General features: G+C 35.3%; 1 protein-coding gene across 5 annotated transcripts in view; it reads left to right on the forward strand.

Annotated features, from left to right (window-relative positions):
• Positions 1-19,085, forward strand: part of LOC126871811 (doublesex- and mab-3-related transcription factor 1Y) — a 98,462-nt gene that overhangs the window by 61,096 nt on the left and 18,281 nt on the right. For all 5 annotated transcript variants that reach the window (XM_050631072.1, XM_050631071.1, XM_050631073.1 and 2 more), the window contains one exon: positions 12,574-12,844. The gene's annotated coding sequence lies outside the window, so the exon portion shown is untranslated. The remainder of the gene's footprint in view (positions 1-12,573; positions 12,845-19,085) is intronic.

Genomic DNA, 19,085 nt, shown 5'->3' on the forward strand with positions numbered 1-19,085 from the left:
AAGTTGAAATAGAACGTCCTGTTTTGCAATAAAAAGAAGTCGAAAGAAGTCGTGCAGAAATGTAGCTCAGACGAAGCAACGATTTGTCCATCATCACCAGCCCCTGCAACCAGAGAATAACTTGCATAAAAAGTTTTTAATCAAGTTAACGTTCTTAATCGGATATATGAGAAAGATGAATTTTTATTAATAAATGATAACAATTGATTAGAAAAGAGAGTAACTGCAAAACGATATAATAACAGAAAATGCGATAGTAACGGCGATCTTCGAACAGTCTAGACGTAATCTGTCTGAGAATTGGCAATTTTTACGGTAGCCTTGCGTAACTGAAAGCTTAAGATTAAGCCAAGACGAGTGATAAAGCGAGATACGTTCCGCATCGCGTTAGAAAAGGATGCTGCGCGACATGCGCACTGACACTACGAACGATGGAACTATCGTCGGTGTGCTTGTACGAGCGATAGTTACTTGCAGCAGGTAATCTAAGCAAGTTGATGTAAAATTTTGTCGAGTTTGTATTGTTGTCACGATTTGAGATTTCTGAGAATGTAAGCCTCGTCCAATAGGAATTATATCCCGATAGTTTTGCCAATATTATAGCTACGTAGCTTCGTTAGTTGCCGAATGACACACTCCTATGTATCCACGTTTATGTCTGTTTTGCGTTTCAATGTGATATTTGCATCTTTTTATGATTCTTAACGATACGATTGTTTTTTCATTCCTTCTTGTGCTGTTTTTCTTTTTAAAATACATATTATATATATACACGTAATAGCAGTAACCCTTTTATATGCAAAATGTTTGGACAAAGTGCTAAAATTTTAAATTCCAGTTTAGAAAATGAATCTTTGACTGTGATCTTAGTTTCTTTCGATTTCTGCGTCGAAACTATTTTAACTGCAAACAAATTAATTTATAATTTATGATATTATATATCCATATGTGGACAGAATACACTGAACGAGCAAAAGGTTATACAAGATAAAATGTTATCGCTATAAAATAAAATATTCGATGCAATAACGATCCAGTTTCGGCTATACGAGAGTTAATCAATGCCTACGCAAATTTCTGATTTCGATCGCACCGATCGATATCGTATCGTTCCCATCGCTAGCGTACGGTTTCCTCGGGGCGATCACGTCTCGTGATCTACTAATTGTAAGTGTATATTTTGCTGTGTGCAGCCGGTTGTGTGTTCTTACGCTCTTGTATTCGCATAGACGCGAGTGTAGAACATAGAGTACATGTATAGAAGAGTTGGATTTCCTTGACATTAGCCGCTACAATGTACGTTACAGTCGCTTATCGCAAATGCATTCGCGGCCAACTATAGCACGCATGTTTATCAAGCGAAGTATTCGACTGTTCTGTCACAACCACAATTTGGAGCGCTTTATCTGATATTTTTATCAATGTCACTTATGACTTATGTACATCCTTCACAATGCAATTGATCGGGTTTACGTAATGAACATCACGATCATTCAGCTGTTTTTATGTAGTTTCAGAACTAACTATTACTAGAATTTTGTGTATATCAGAGAAAACAATTATAAGTGATTACTTTCTTTGTTTTTGGTCTAGAAACATTTATAGAGAAACGAGAAATTTTCTATTACAATTTTTATATATATTTAAATCTTTGCTTGCTTGATCATCACATACATGCAAATCGAATTGAACCGGTTATACTAGTTAATATGTAAATACCTTATAATTATAAATTAGTAACATTATGCGAAAACTGGTTTATAATATTTACTGCTACATTAGTATAATATGAAATTTGCAACAAGTGTCTGGTGTTTTTCAGCTGTATTTTTTTTACATACACTCGACGCTCTTTTTACACGACTTTTTTCAACACACGTTATTAACTTTTACACGATTTATTCAACATGTTTTCGTTGTAGTTATACGATCTTTTTCAAGCACGTTTTATCGTTTCACTGCGATCTCGAACGTTCTATACAATTTTTAAGAGACTCGAGAACTTCTATCAAAACAAATTTCCATTTAGACTTTATTTTCTCAGCGATATTCTCAAAAATATGAATTGTGCATAGACATTCTCATAATCGATTTCATTATAATAACACGAGTCATGGATGACGCTAACATTTTTACAACTGTGATTTTTTACACGTTGCATTTGCAGAACTGTATCTACTTCTCAGCTATGGTAGCGTGATTCCCACACCATCCCGTGCTCTATAACTGTGCGTGCATCGGCGCAGTTTGCGTAATAAGGCTGTGATTATGCGAAGATAGAGCGCCTCGAGTCAGTATCCGCATATATCAGTCGCTGTGTTATCAGTTGTTCGTTGAGTCTTATAACCAATTCATTATTATCGTTTTTTCCTTTTCTGGGCAATTTGTAATACTAGTGAACTTCTTCAATATCGATTATTTGCAGAATAAAAACATCGTAACAAACAGCGAATCGTTTGAATCGTTCGACTAGGAAAAGAAATCGTAGATTCTACGTAAAATTACGCGCACTTGTCGATTGTTGATCTTATTATCTTGAAGAAAGGTCGTTGAGTTTATAAAAATTTTATGTACTTTTTGTACACAAGGGAAATGTTTTTATTGTCATGTACATGTGTTTATGTTTTCCAAAATATATAGAAAATCGATGGAAAAATAAATTTCCCTTAAAAACACCATAGGTAGTTATGGAAATAATATTTCAAAGCGAAATCTTACATTTGTTGTTTTTTAGTTTAATGTACGGCATCCAGCTATCGAGAAATGAAATCGTATCAAATGAGATTGTAAATCAAGCTGTAACCCATTTCACAGCAGTTCGATTTCTCTTATTCGATCGAACAAGTTATTCAGAGACTGCTTAATAAATTTGACGATTAACACGTCGCTTATCATACACAAGATTTATGTTTTAACGTCCAACTCGATGATTAAATATCCGTTTACGAGGTATGTGCTACTTTTAATCTGACGGGAACCAAATAATGCTAGTACCGGTTGTTCGAAAAAAGTTCGTAACAAAGCTTCAAAAAGATTTACAAGCAATGTATCTCTCATGAAATTGGTATTTTATTAAACAACGTATGTTTTTATCGTCCTTGTTGGTAACTTTTAACTATCTATTGAATATTTTCACAAGATCTTTTTTGAACAACTTTCGTCTTTTCTGAATCGATCGTTAGAAATAGAATTTTGCAGAACAATTTCAAACGATTCAATACGTTTAGGAAATTACATCGAACGTGAATTTTTATATTTCGTTGTAGCACGAAACATAAAAATTAGCATTCATAATTGTGCTCTAATTGCGTTTATCTCGAGAAATGATACAAGAATTACTTTATTAAAAGTCTCCATCTATATGTTGAGACTTCTTCAAATAAATCATGTTTCTCGTACGTAGGTGAAAAGGCTTGATTTATTAAAGAATTATACCGTAATTATCTTATTATAAATTTCCTGTGTTAATTATAAGAAAAAAATTAGAAGAAAAGAAAAATACAAAGTCACTGAGGCATAAAATCTGGTTAGTCCTTGTATACCTATGTATATCGAACGAATCATTTAAATTTAAGCAATATTTAAACAAACATTTGTTATTAATTCTCCATAAAACGATGAAAAAACTATTCGTTCGCTTATTCCGCAGTTGAAACTATCGAACAAACATTTTCAGAACATTCTTTTGAACGTTCGATTTCTAATTCGGCAAACAATCGCCGAACGATAAAAGATTGCTCGTTTACACCTGAATTTTTCTAAAGAAAGGAAAGAACGAGCATTCGCTCGCTTCATTTAAACGCATCTTTAGACGATTTCTCAACAAGCGGCACTAATTAATCGATATTGACGCTTCCTTATATATAGTTTCATATAGAGTGATCATCGGTGCATCTTCTTTTTTAGGCCGCGTACAACGTACGTGAAGGCCATAACGATACATGTTTTATCCATCTTCCGGCCGGGAACAATATACACGATGCGTTGAGAGATAATGATTCCTGCTACCGATACGCACATACCTATTGATAATAATCTGTGCGTCCGCCGAATACTAATTAATTTTGGCTATTGTGCCACGTGTAAGTATCATATGTGTACATTGTGTTGCTTGCAATTAAAGATGAAGAACATTTGCTTTGCCGATTATTAGTTTATTTTAATTACCACCGACGAATGATTAATGAAATGGATAAGCTGATCAACCTATTGGGGAAGTCTAGAGTTTTTATACTTGTAATGACTCCCACTGATGAAATTATTTTTTCTGTAGCCTTAAACTGCTACAATCTCCGATCGTTCGTATTCTTTTTTAATGAAACGTACGTTAATTAACCTAGTAAGTTTCATGTATATCCAATGTTCCTTTTTCCCCTGCCTCCCATTATGAATTTATATGCATAGGTTCAAATTAATGTTTTAAGATCCTTCAGAGTTAGTAACACTTTTATAAGCGTCAGACTTAGTATTCGTAAAATGGTAAAGACAATGAAATTGAAGTGTACGGTATTCCTTACGATATATCCTGTAGATGTAATCAGTGTCCTTCTACGATGGATTTAAATAAAACGATCGTAGAATTAAATTGGTATGTTACTAATCTCTAATTGCTATATGTATAGTTGGGTTACAGGTGACCAGAAGAGTGTGGATTAGATTCAAGATAAGTCATTTAATTTTAACTCCTTCTAATCGTGAAATTCAACTTGGGATCATTAGTTTAGCAATTATTTATTATCTATAACTCACATTTACAATTTACACATGTATTCTGCCGAGGATTCAAACTAGACCATCTAGAATCATTAAAAATCTGTTATCCCGAGGTATCCCGTTTTGACAAACTCTTTAGGTTCGAGAGCATTGATTTATATTACACATACAGTGGAATACATTGTTTCATAAATTAAAGATAACATAAATTATAAAGTTAAAATATTAAGTAGTTAGGGGAACTAGTGGGATGTTGTAAGAATTAGTAAAAAAACTGTTTTGCATATCGAACAATGTGAAATGTCTGTTCATAATTTACACTTGCGAGTGTTGCATTCAAATGGAAGAAAGGAAGGCATATCGAAAGCTTATAAAAGCACATTATATTGTCTTGTATAAGACAATAACGTATTATGCTTTATTCTGACTTCTAAATGACATTAGCGATATTTGCACTGCGGATATTTACGCGAATTCATATTTTTATAAATATATTCAAAACAATGGGACTTTGGTAGAAAATTGTCCGACCTACTGGACATTGTAAAGAGTGTTATACTTTCGATATTTTATATTTTGTACGTATCTTGCTCATTCTGTGCATTTTTTCGTCGTTAAATTTTTAATTTTTATTGTATTTAATTTAATAAAATTAATGTCGCTTTTGGAACATATATCGTTGAATCTCTATGTGGTGAGAAATTTTTACACTCCTCTATAGAACGATACGATCTTTGATACTTTCCAGTGAATTTCACGTGACCACCATTAGCCCTTATGTTATTAAGAGTGACTGTAGTTAAGTATCATCGAATAATCGTTCTATACGAAAGATGACTATGTTTATACGTCGTTGAGCGTTCGCTGTGGTTGGAGAATGGTCATCGTTACCATCGAAATTTCTTCGTACAGTAATACAGTTTGGTTCTCTTTTGCTTTTCTTCATAAAAGATACGAGCTCGAGTGGTTGAGAATTCTTGTTCCGTAAATTGCGGAAAAAATAAGGTATGCGCGCTATCGTAAAATCAGTCTTCGAGGAAAGAAAAAAGAATTGAGATAAAATATAAAACCATCTTCTCCGAAATTAAAGCTGTTGGAGGCAAGAGCTTAGGTCGGAAAGGTGAATGTTGCCATATCGTTCAACGCTCCTTTCCTCCTTAGGAATTAATTTTAATTAACTTTAGTCGTAACAACTTGTAACATGGCAATAGCGTAAATTGTGAAAAGAAAATAAGGAAGCGAATGTAAGAGCAACAAGATAAAAAAGTAAGTTGTAAGAAGAAAGGAAAACCTTATGTTACGTGTTATTCATAAAATTGGAAATTCGCACACACGTATAATCGATTCGGAAATCGCAATGATCGACTTCAAAATTGGAAAATATGTACAGATGAGTAACGTTACAAGCATCACTTTTTAAAATTTACCTTGGAATCTCCTGTTATTTGTGTTATCGCTCTGCGATAAATAAACTTATGGAAGTAAATAGTTTATTTTTGGCAGAAAAGCAGAGGTAATTAAATCACATAATTCTGAAGATTACAGTTAGGTCGAAGAGATTCCTCGATAACTTTGCCGAAGCCTTTGCTACTTTTCAAAAAATCAGTTTTTTATTATTTACTTTTTTAAGCATAAAGTATCGGTATATCTGAGACGTAATCGAGACATACGCCTTTTAACCATTTCAAAGATAGGTACAACGTTTATTTGCATAAAATATATACTCCAAAAAACGATATCGTATATTCAGACAAAATATAACACTCGAATTTTACGAACGAATTACTACAAATATAGAATTTATGTTTGTCAAACAACATATTCGCTTCTAGAATCACTTCGTCGAGTTCTTCATTTTCGTCATCGAAGATGATAAGTTTTGGGGTTTCCTTTTTCTCTTAATTTCAAGGAGACTTCACGATAGAAAAGGAGAGAAGCAAAAGAGGGGTAGTGACGAAACGAAGGAGAGAGGAAGTTTAAATGACCCAAAGGCATAAAATGGTAAACGGGCCTTTGCACGCCGGAGACATAACAGCAGGCGAGCCGATTTATATGCATTCTTTAGCTCGTGCACGCACTTTACGATATGTAAAACTAAGAGGGCCGGTATTGTGCGGCGTCGGTACCCTGTCGTAAAGTGGCCGTTTGAACCGCCTCAACTTTGAAAGACTTTCGAATAATATGACAAGTTTTCAGCCATTTCGTGCCGACTTCGGCTATTGTAACTTCGATGAACAAGCTGAAGGGATAGTTTCGTGTGATGCAACCGGTCACTGCTACCTCTATTTACAATTTTATTTGATTGTTTTAATGTTTTTATTGGCGCATAATCTATCATAATGAAATTACTACCATATATTTTAAGAATATTTTTAAAAAGAAGATATATATCTATGTGATAATCTGCAATAAATTTTCAATTTTTTTTTCTTTTTAATGAAACCCAATCAAAATTGCAATCGCTATTTTTGATTATCCTGTTTTTTCTGTAACTAATGTAGTTCAAATAATCGAGGCTCTACTATACTACGATATAAAACAGATTACAAAGATGAGTAATTGAAATGGAAGTGTACGGTAAACTGCAATCTCGTAGAAAGATTGGAAAATTTATTTCTTTGAAATATTCGATCTCGTTTCATAAATTGAATATGAGTTAAGAGGTAGGACAAAAAGGCGCGTAATTTTCTCCTGCATTGCGATAAATCGCTCAACTCGGCTATTTATACAAATGGTTCAATAGTCGCGTGTAAAACATGTACACGGTTGGATACACTGTGCGCGGAACAACTAATTAACCATTGAATCGTAAATGTTCGACGACGCCAATGACCGGTAGTTAATTCAGAGCTTTGAGACGTTTCACAGCTATACGATTACAAATAGTAACACTCGCTACGAATTTGTTTCTACACTCCGTGTCCAGCAGATGCTTCTAATAATATTAGCAGTAACATTATCAGGATCCTCTTGCAAAGTTAAAATAATATTATTTGCAAAGTTATACAGTTCATGAATCACAAATTATGAATAATACTATAGTGTTTCTTATAGAACAGTAACATGGTTATATACACAGTAACAAATAGACTGTGGATATTTATGGAAATTTATATTTTCAGAAATGTAATTAAAAAAGTGTAATTCACGCAGAAATTTGTTACGACAAGTTTTAAACTCGGTCATGTCGGTAATTAATGATTTATTAAAGTACGTTTTAACAATTAATCGATAATTTTTCAAGTGAAGCTTATTTGTCTGTATATATCCTCGTACTTATGAACAGGAGTTGTATGCTATATCTTCCAGTAAGAAATTAGAAATAAAGATAGAAATCAATGTTATATCTTGGAACTTGTCAATGTGACGCACTGGGCCACGTGACGATAACTAGTATAGCTACTTATAAACAATAACACAACCGTGGGCGAAGGGAAAGAAAAGAAAACCCGTCGTTTATCGATACATTATATTTAGAGTGGTGCTACTGTTCACGACGAATCGCACTTTAGTAACGCCACACGATTGTTAGTATTACCGGAAGTTATGGCAATTACTGCAAGCCGTTGCAAACGCGGGTGCAGCTGCGAATCCTATTTTCGAAAGCGCTCAGCGATATTTCTACTCTCTTTTTCGGCCGTGAAACAGTATGTTTCGCGTAGAACGTGACAACGGATATCCGTTACAAGGTCAGTGCTCATTCCCGAATTTTTGTAAGTTTGTAACATTAGAACTGAACGTAAAAGAACAGATTTGATAACATTTCTCATTTCCTACTGTTCGAATCTATATTTTTTTAAAGCTATTATAAATTCTATACTTCTGTGACGGGTTCGTTTCGGGTTTTTTCTCGATTTGATTTATTCAACAGAAGCTCCTTCTTTCTTCAGATCTTCTGTTACAATCGTATCAAACGACAAACGTTATAACAGCGACTCAGTTGAAATTATAAGTTGATCTTTTGTATGTTTTGGGAAAGATTGATTTGCTTAACAAATTTTTAACGAAAGAACACATTAAACGGAACGCAGGATGATTCTCTTACTAGAGTTTTCCCTTAAAAGACGGTGTAACCGCCCACTATCCGCCTAATTTCGCTTCACTGTATGTATAAATATGTGAAAACTGAAAATGACACGCTCACACGTCACTTGTGACGTTGCAATGTTCGATCAGCGCCTTTTCTCGTGTTCTCCAGCGAGCGAATCTTCCTATACATTGTATATGTTGCTGGTTATCGAACAATGTCTGGAAGCAAGTATCAGAAGAGGCGGGAGGTTGATAAGTATTAATAGTGTATGTCTGATACGTAATTAGAGAGCGCGTGGTAGAATTACAATTCCTCCTGGTGACATTAAATCACCATCCTCGGACAGCCGACCGATAATTTTTCATCGAGGACTAAATTATGAATTATCGTGGCTCGAGCACGTATCGAATCAAATGACGAACGATAAGAGGGCGACAGTCGCGACGCCAGAACGGAATTAACCAGCGACTGTGCATGCGAAGCCACGCTATTAAATATAATTTACGAATGGAGCAGCGTTTTTATGTACGGCTTTCGAACATGTCAGATTCATCTGGCCGACTGGAGCCTCGAAATAAATCATTCGATATTGAACGAAGCACCGATGCCTGGAAAAGAGAAGGAGAGTAAGGAAAGGCGAACCTTCGTCTGGAACACTCCTCCTCGACGAAATGCAATTTTCTCTCAAGTTATCGATGCTAATAGCATTACATCATTTAATGTAATGGCAAAAATTATCATGGTCAGAGATAGCACGTATTTTATATAATTACTATATCTACCGATGCTAGTTCGATTCGCGGTTCCGCGTCAATGTTTATGGAAGCGTTAATAAAGTCGATGAAAATTATTTGTATTATTGAAACAATTGCTCAACGATTTTGTTCGATCGGACGGAAAAATGGGGATGAACGCGTATGAAACGGTTATTGTTTATTTTACAGAAATATTCTGTAGTAATAAAGGACAGAGGAGTGGTCAGACGAAGAATTGTGTTAATGTTCATTAGGACGAAAAATTGTTTACAGTTTTTAAAACACGAATCTTTATCGCTATTTAGTGTATGGTACATACCTATGTCCTCTTATAGTTCTGAACTCTTTTTTCTTATCTGTATGTTTAAATACAGGGATTAATATTTAATTTTCACAAGCTTAAAATATTCTGATTTTCATAAGCTTATGTAAGATTTTCGAACGATGCAGACTACGTTTACACCTTGACAAGAATGTGCGTGTGTGCGCGCGCGCGTGTGTGTATTTATTCCAAATTAAGGCTAACATCACGCGAATGAGATGTGCGATGCGATTCAAGGTCTTTTTCGTCTCAGTGCACGCAATCTGCAGCTCAGCTTTCAACTTCTCGGTTACGTGGTTACAATCAATTCTTCCTCCCAAATGCAATCTTCTTTCTTTCTTTGAAGGGTGAATTGATCTTTCTTTTTTTTAATGGTTTCTCCAGTTCTTCCAAATAAGAGGTCCTTACTCATCTTTTTTTCTTGACCGTGTCGATTATCTAAAATATGACCGATAAAGTGAATATATTATTACTTCGTATCACTAATTCTACGTCTGATTGAAACGATTTATAAAAATGGAGGTTGAAATCTATTAAATTAATAATCAAAGTAATAACTTGCAGATAATTTTCAATTATGATCGCATTGCTGCACGCGTTCCCATTTTGACCTATAGTAACTGGTCAGTCATCGAAATCAAACCTTTTTCGAAATAATAATTACCAATTAAATTAAAACGAAATTATTTTAATATCGCGTTCGCACACATTGCAAGAGCAGGTTAGAATTACAATTTATTCTTGGTTAATGATAATTGCATACAATCGGAAGAAAAATTCTTGCCAAATGGATATGTCAATGTTTCATAATCACAATGAGAATTCAATGGACGATACGAATTGATCAAATGGAAATTATAAGCGCGGCGTTGGTCCTTAACGAGTTAAAATGAGAAAATCAACAAAAATTCATCTGCTAACGGATATTACGTAGACGCGTTTACCTTCTGTTATCGTTTTTTTACCCTGGAACGAGTCACAAAATACAATGAAAACGTCAGCACGTTGTTGATTAACTCAGCGAAAGTTGGCAATGATATAAACAGAAATAGCGGGTAATTAAGTGGTAAAATGGTAGCACGAAATCGAGCAAGTAGCATTGTGGTCGTCATGTTTGTGCCATGGGGTGATAGGTCCTTTCACAGTTCCTCTGTGTACGTAGGCTGTTGTGAAAACCACGCCTCGAATATCGGCCATTTTGATGCATGAATGGGTGGATTCCTATTGGTTATAACCCGCTGGAATTCAGGGTGCACAGTTTTTAGAATCCCCTTTAGACCCTTTAGGGATGATCTCTCCTTGCCTAAGTTCTATTGTGTCGAGAACAGCTTGAATGGTGAAAGCGGTTCCCGCCTATTTCACACCGGTGTCTCACTCCGATCCATTTTGTCGGCAGACGTGTAAGAGACACGGCGTTGCTTTATTTGCCTATTAGATATTCACAGAATAAGATTGTCCAATCGTTCTTATTCGACTCAAGTCTTCTGCGATGCTCAGGAAAGACAGACACGAAGAAAGGAAGACGATGCTATTGAAGTTTTTTTATTTACATGTATTTCTCTAAATAATTGCTTATTTTTTAAATGGATTCTTATATCTTTACCAGTTTTATTATCTTTAAATGTTTATGTTTGTATGCAACACATACGTCGGATATGATACACGTACGTGTGCAACTTAATTATAAAAAATACGGAATTTATTGGTTACAAGTAATATAAAGCGCATTCTATATAATTTTGTGCCTCTCCAAATTTTACTGCATCCCTCTATAATTGGATAGCTTAGTTTTTCCTTTAGAGTAGTTTTTCCTTATCCTGATCAAATTTTCTTCTGGCCTTAATCTCTAATACGATGAAATGTGTAACGTAATACTTTTCTTTATACTGTAATTCAAAGTAAAGCAAAGAGAAGTTGCGTGCATCTCTGACGAGGTCAAACGAAAAGACGCGATCGGATTATTTCGTATAGTAGCGTTTGTTCGATAGTCGGTGGAGGAACAGTCCATGGTGTCAACGTCAACACTCTCGTTACGAGAAAGGTGTAGTTAGGAACAATTTTATTAAACAATTTCGATAGTATTTTACGGCTGCATTATAAAATATTACATTTTTGGTTGGTATTATGATTCGATTATAAAATTATACTTCGTCTTTGAAAAGATATAAGACATAAAAACGTAAGAATAATTTTTATAGAATTCTGTACGAGGAAGAGATCTAGCTACGAGCAAACTGAAACGATACACTTATTTAGCTTGTTATTTATTTGATTTATTAGAACGGAAAAAATAAAAAAATTAGGTACGAAGTTACATGAAAATAAAATAAAGTTATTGACTATTTTAAAAACAGTGAAAGCTTTTTGGAAATATTAGCAACCGATCGGTCTGCAACTATTATTTACCGTCGATCGAATATCATTCTTGTCGAATAAGCAAACATCAAATCCGATATAATAAAATTAGGTATCTCATAAATTTCACTTAGCTTCAATCCTGCTACGGTTTTAAAATCGTTATGTCCTGATTTCACTCTCGTTCCAACGAATAAAAGAACACTTGATATTTTAACAAAAGCTTTGCCATAAAATTGAAACGTAAAGTCGCAAGTAGTCAATAACGATCTTTTCGAAGTACGTTAGAAAATGACGATTACGTGGATAATGATTCGAAGGAAGTAGCAGGATTAGACAATTCTACGTAACGAGTACCGCGGGTATCCAATTTTTAATTCGTTTGTTCTCTTTAATAGCTAGCAACGAAATTCGAAATATGCACTTCTGGAAAGCAGTCAGGATGACCCAGCCTAGTCGATCGTTCCGTTGCACCGCAGCATGCACTGCGCCTACGGCACCTCCGACAGGACCGCCAACTTACGAGGGCCACGTGCCTTACATAGGGGTTGTACCACCTCCGAATCCTGTCCACTACAGACCGTTTTTGCGGCCTGAGAATGCTCATATACCGGGCACGAGAATACCATCGAGCCCGGATGGTCCTCCAGAACATTCAACGTAGCCTCGGTAAGTCTCCTTTAGCGTTCATCGTTATCAGTTATTGATATCAATAAGTATATATTTGAAGAGTTTCTAATTTGTGTTGAAATGTACTACGTTAGTACGATGTAGTGTAATCTGTTAGATTAAGAAAGAGATGTTTAGCAAATATGCAGAAATCTGAAAGAACGTAAAGTAAATCTTTTTAATTGCAAAGAAATACGATTAATCTTGCAAAATTCGTTTATTTGTAGAAAACGATCGTAATTTGAACCTACGTTTGCTATGTGCTTACTAAAAAAATCAGTTGTACTTGTAGAAATGAGATCAGTATGAAAATAGTTATGAAACAGCGACAAAATTGCGAAGAACGAAACTAGTACGAATTTCCGGCGGAAAGTTCGAGTGGGATAAGTTTTCGTTTTAGAATATAAAACGTTTTCTGTCTTCCTTCTACGTTCTGTTCCCTCCTTTCCTCTCACACCCTTATTTCGTCTAGATCGTTCGAAGCCGAAGTCGTAATCACAAATCCGGCACACATAAAACTGATTCTAACCTATAAAATGCCCTTCCATTCGAGAGCGAGTCAGACCGCATCGCTTAGACCAGCGAAGTATTTCTCGGTTCCTTTATGTTTCCTTCTTCCGTTCCTTTTTCCTTCTTCTTCATTTTACGTTCACTGTCTATGGAAATTATTTCCTTGACAATTTCCACCATCGTCGTTGAAACTCGCGCATTTCTTCAACATTGTTTTATTACACCCTCTGAATTTAGACAAATTCTGTCGGATGTAGCGTAGAGTCCTGTGTATGCGCTAGATACGTATGCCACCATTAAACGTAGTACTTTATCGAAGATTTCATTAAAATGTGAACGTGTCTTCTATCAGGGTTCTGATGTGCGATTAGTTGAGAAGTTCTGTAATATTCTGGTTTCTTTCGTTAAATTTTCTATTGGCTCTAACAATTTGAAATGACAACAACTACAGAGCATATACTCGTATTTCGAACTTACTTACTTTAATATATTCGACTGACTTTGTATCAGAGAAAAATCATAAACCTCTTCGTAACAGAAATAAAAGAAATTCATCAATATTATTTTTAAGTAGATATTTCCATAAGACAATCAAACTTGCTCCGCTAATTTAAGAGACAAAACCACTCGACGTCATTCGTTTCAGAACGGAATTACGTATTTTTTTCTTCAGAATTTGTTAAGGAAACTATATTTCTTTTTAATGGGAGGGTTTAGAGTCGCATTAACATCGTAGTCCTTTAACTCCTTTCCCAAACCAATGATACATATACACGCGGATATTTCGATACAATTTTTTGTTTAAACTCAATGAAATAGCGTCTCGTAATTGGATTTTATCGAAACCAGCAGCGAAGCGATCGCGAAGATAAGTTTCTACTGCGGAACGAAACGAGACCAAACTGCAAGGAAATGTGTATGTATACATATATGCACCGTTTATAGCGAGAAATTTTCGAACCGGGACGATGAATGCATCTGACCAATTTCATCAAAGCTGCCGCTCCAAATGAACCTCTGCTAACGCGGCAACTTAAAGGTGCGGACTCAGTTTTAACGATGACAACACCATAAAGAATCAAATTTACGAGTACTTTTGACTACCCTTCTTTGGGTGATCATCCCCACTTTACCAAGATTCTTAGTTAGTCCTTCTATTTCCTTAACCTTGGTGAATCTCGGAGGAATATTCGTGTTCCACGATAGGGTGAAAACGTGTCAGTTGTTGATGATTTTTCATATACGTTATTGTTCTTATATGTACGCGTGTTACTTAAGTAATTATGCAGTAATTATGCAGTGATACTATGCAAGTGAAACGTAGAATCTGATATTAAAAGGTTTCGTTGGAAGATAAGAATATGCGCAAATATTGCTTGTAGTCGCTGTACTTATCTAAGCAATGGATGTTTTATTACAAACTACTAAACCACTAAAGTCTAACAAGTTAAATCGGCAATCTAACATGTTTCATATACACAGGTGGATACATCATTACATATATCTGTTATGTTACAGAAATGCGATCTACAGAATGCTTCAAAATTTTTAGTACTCGCGATAATTTACCATGGTTTAGATCGTGTGATAGTAAAAGAAATCTAACAAGAGAGGTCAGGGTGATGTTGCGTCCGCCATAGGAACGGTGAATCATGTGCGTCAGACGAGAGTACCGTTGGACGGTGGCCAAATTTAAATCTTTAACACAGCTACTTCACTGAAAGATTTCGCGAACAGATACGACAGGTCAATCTTATCTCGTTTATACATAACATTGATGCTTTGTTTCAAAGAGGGAACAGAGTCAATAAATCCAGGACTATAAAGGATATATCCGGACTGGCATTTTTCTCCGCCAGGGATGATATAAAGGCAACGATCTGGGTATCGTAACTAAGAAACGAAAGCAGATTTCTTTTCGTGTTTCTGTTGATAATACCGAATTCAGAGCAACCTGTTATCTATTCTTCTATGGAAATTGTATTTATGAAGCAATTTGTTTGGGCTTATTAACATTTTGCGAATGCAAGAATAAGTTGTATGTAAATGTCATTGGATTCAGAACTTCTACCGAACGAATGTTTTGTGTTGTAAATGTATGTACCTACGGTACTGTGTCGATATGTTAGACCTTTATAAAGAAAGATAAAGATACTCGATATTATTTTAATTTTCTTGGCAACAAGAGTTTTTTTTTCGGGAAATCTTGTCAAACGATTTTTCAGTATTTTCATCTACTACCGTCTGCCATATTCCTTCTTTGGTCTTTCAAAAAACATACTTACGTTCCCTTTTTTTCTCATCTAATTAAAAGCAAATACAACTACAAACAACCATAAACCATAAAGGACCACAAAGAAGATTATCCAAAGATTCACTTCTGCAAAATCCATTTTATGTTTGTGGAAATTTTGTGCTATCGTTATGAAATCATTACTGCAGTTATGGATACATGTATACACATACGTATAGACTGTATTTATGGGGAATTTAAAGATGCAAAAACGCATACAGTGCATGTAGACGATACGTAGAAATATTTACAGCAAAGTATCGATATGGTATTTTGGTAGATGAAACAAATCTCCTAACTAAGAGAACGTACTCTTTTGTTATTATTAAAAAATATTTGAAAAAAAGGAAGAAATTGATCGTTCCAAGGTCTCAAATTCTACGACAGGGTTGAATCATCGTTGTACCTTTTGTACACAGAACAGATCAATGAACAATATGTTTGTAACATACGTCCACAGGGACAATTCTTTTCATTGCTGATTCGAATCGTCCAAGGCGTTTACGAGCGGGCCAAAGACACGGGGACCGCGAACCCTGGCGTATCCTCGCGAGGATCGTGTTTGTTTCGTGATTCGCGAGACGATTTCGACTTTGCTAGTGTCTGTCACATAAACTCTGCTAGTTTACTGCAGCCGAAGTAAAATAAGTTGGAGTCAGGGGTGCGCCTCGCTTACGACTTCGCGGTGACGGATAGAGAGGAAAGAACGAGAGGACGGACAGAGGAAGCGAAGCAAGGGGAAAAGGAGAGGAAAAAATACCGCGAGTTGTAAAGCAAACCGCGTTTACGACCGTCGTTAAATTCGTTCTGAGAGACCTGTCCGATAACATTGACGCTGCCAGCTGCAGAAAACAGAAGTAACCCTCTCTGCCGCGATATGCTTGCAATTCTGATCGAATACCATGATCGATGAGCTTTTACTGCCTTTTTTTTAAGACTTTTATATGTGTATTTCTTCGTGCGTATATTAAAGTATACACATTTTACGAATTGGATATTGTAATGCTGTTTTGAAAAATGAATACTGGGATAAGATAGCCATATAGATAGTGATATAACGCCAATGCTATGCAAACTTTATAAATATTTAAACGAATGCGAAATGAAAATTAGTCATTATCATTGTATCGTTAATATCTGGTTCGAAATGCACGCGTAATAGTTACGATATCTGAATTTTTGTAAGAATTAAAAACAGATGAAAGCTACACTATTACAACAATTTCAGTAATAGGCGATTATAAATAATGTACAATAGTTAGTCAATTAATAACTGAAGGTTACAATTAATATATTTATCGTCATTAATTGCGATGTAACGTTTAAATTCGCTATTTATTTATTAAAATTCTCTTTCTCTCGTGAAATGAATATTTGAATCTTTCCTTAGATCTAACAAGCATCGAGTGCTTCTTACATTTCTAAACTCGACCAGTTAATAATTTCATGATGCTGAAAATTGTTTCGAAACCAACGAATTCGATAAATTTTCGATGAGAATGGAACTAGTCAGCGGTATCTGAAAACAGTACGATAACATGGATCTCGGCGAAGGAAAACTTTATTGCTCACATAAATTCTCTCTTATAATTTAAATAAGCGTGCTCAAGATTTACAACTGGACGTGTAGAAAATATCCTGTAAACGCGTTAAAGGGTTATCGACGCGCGACGCTATAGCCGACGAAACGGCTTATATATTTTATCTGATATAAGTGTGCAACAATAAAGATCTAATCGTTGTGTGCACATTACAAGATAAAACCGCTGACTATGAGCGCATATCTTTTTTGTACACGTGTAGTAAAAACGCACAGATTTATACCCTGTTCATTGATGAATACCTTCGATGTTACAAAATATTCATTACGATCGTCGAGTGCCTTGGGTTCGCTTTTTAATTTCATACACGACTATGCGTTAAATCTTTTTGTCTTTTGTTGGGTTGAGTCGCGTCAGAAGTGAAAATCTTTGCATCAAAGAATTGCAAAAGCATTAAATATCATGCTGCGAATGTTCGGTAAAGATCCGATAACTGACGAATAAGGGCTGATAGCTGATGAGAAGAATATGACTTTTTGAAGATGTAAAAATAATTTGGACTTGAACAGTTAACATTTTTCATGTTTGTCAATGACAGGCTTGTAAATGCTTCCACGATTATAAAAAATTTTAAGATGCTGGGATATGCGGAATACACGTACATGGCGTGTAAAAATATATTACGTATTCGAAGTAAAATATGCTCTATAACATTTAATATTAATGGTTAAAGCAAATCCCTACTAAGGCCGTATTTCATTACTTACATTTATAAAAATATTAAGTTAAATAAACATAGGATATAGGAACGATCTTCTTGTAACATCTTTCTTCCTGAAAAGCACAAAGAGCGATTAATGCCAGACGTCGCACGTTTATGAAATGTAGCTTTTTTTTTTCACGAAAATTTATTGCTGAAATTATGTTCCATGATATCTCTTCGGCTAAAAACATTAAACTTTCGAAATATTTCAACACTTTAACGAGCTATGAAAGGGGAAACTACTCGATTGTACAACTTGTAAGAAAAACAAAAATCCTGATTGCGTTCCTTGCCGTGGATTATTGAAATATAATTTATAGGTGCAATAAAAATTAGTTTCAACTTACACGTGTTGAATTACCTATATTCCTAAGAAGAAATGGAAATGATCGAGCCAGTTGTTCCGCGCTAGATAGTTGGTAGCGATGAAAGATTGATATTGTAAATCACTTGTAATTAATTATTATGTGTTATTATATTTTCTAAATTGTTGATTCTAAACTTTTCGTTATCTTATTATACTGTCAAAAGACGATGAACCATTTCTTGGTCGTCATATCTGAAAGAGTTAGCTCCTTCATCAACTCAAAGGAACCCCGGCCGAACTAAAAATAGATTATTTAAATTCTGCAACAAATTAAGAGAAAGATCGGGACGGGTGTATAATAAAAAGCAAATCTGAAAATTGAATTCAACTCGTACAAAGTAATTAATGCGAGGATCGTGAGAGAAAGGGAAAGAAAGAAAGAAAGAAAAACGGAGATAAGCGTTGTGAGACCTTGACGGCGATCGTCGGCCCTATTCTCTACGAATGGAGGCGCAATTCCCAAGACAAAGCAATAATTAACAGCAGCTAAGTGCGTGAGCCGACGCCGGCTCTTCTTCATCCTCATCATCGTCGTGTCTTCCACGTACATGCGCCAAGAATCAGGGAGCGTTAAGCAATGTAACAGGCCCGACTCTGCTGGCAAAAGGAGTTTTACTACTTTCTAACCACAGTCGCGGGCTACAATTAAACCCCCATAAAACCTCGTCGTAACTTTTTTAAAAGCGACCGACCATTCTCTCGCGCGTATCCAAGCTCCCTTCGTTTGCTGGGCAAAAACCACGCTATATTGCATCCTTAATGAAGCC

This window comes from Bombus huntii, chromosome 12 (genome assembly GCF_024542735.1).
Source record: "Bombus huntii isolate Logan2020A chromosome 12, iyBomHunt1.1, whole genome shotgun sequence".
NCBI classification, from domain to species: Eukaryota; Metazoa; Arthropoda; class Insecta; order Hymenoptera; family Apidae; genus Bombus; species Bombus huntii.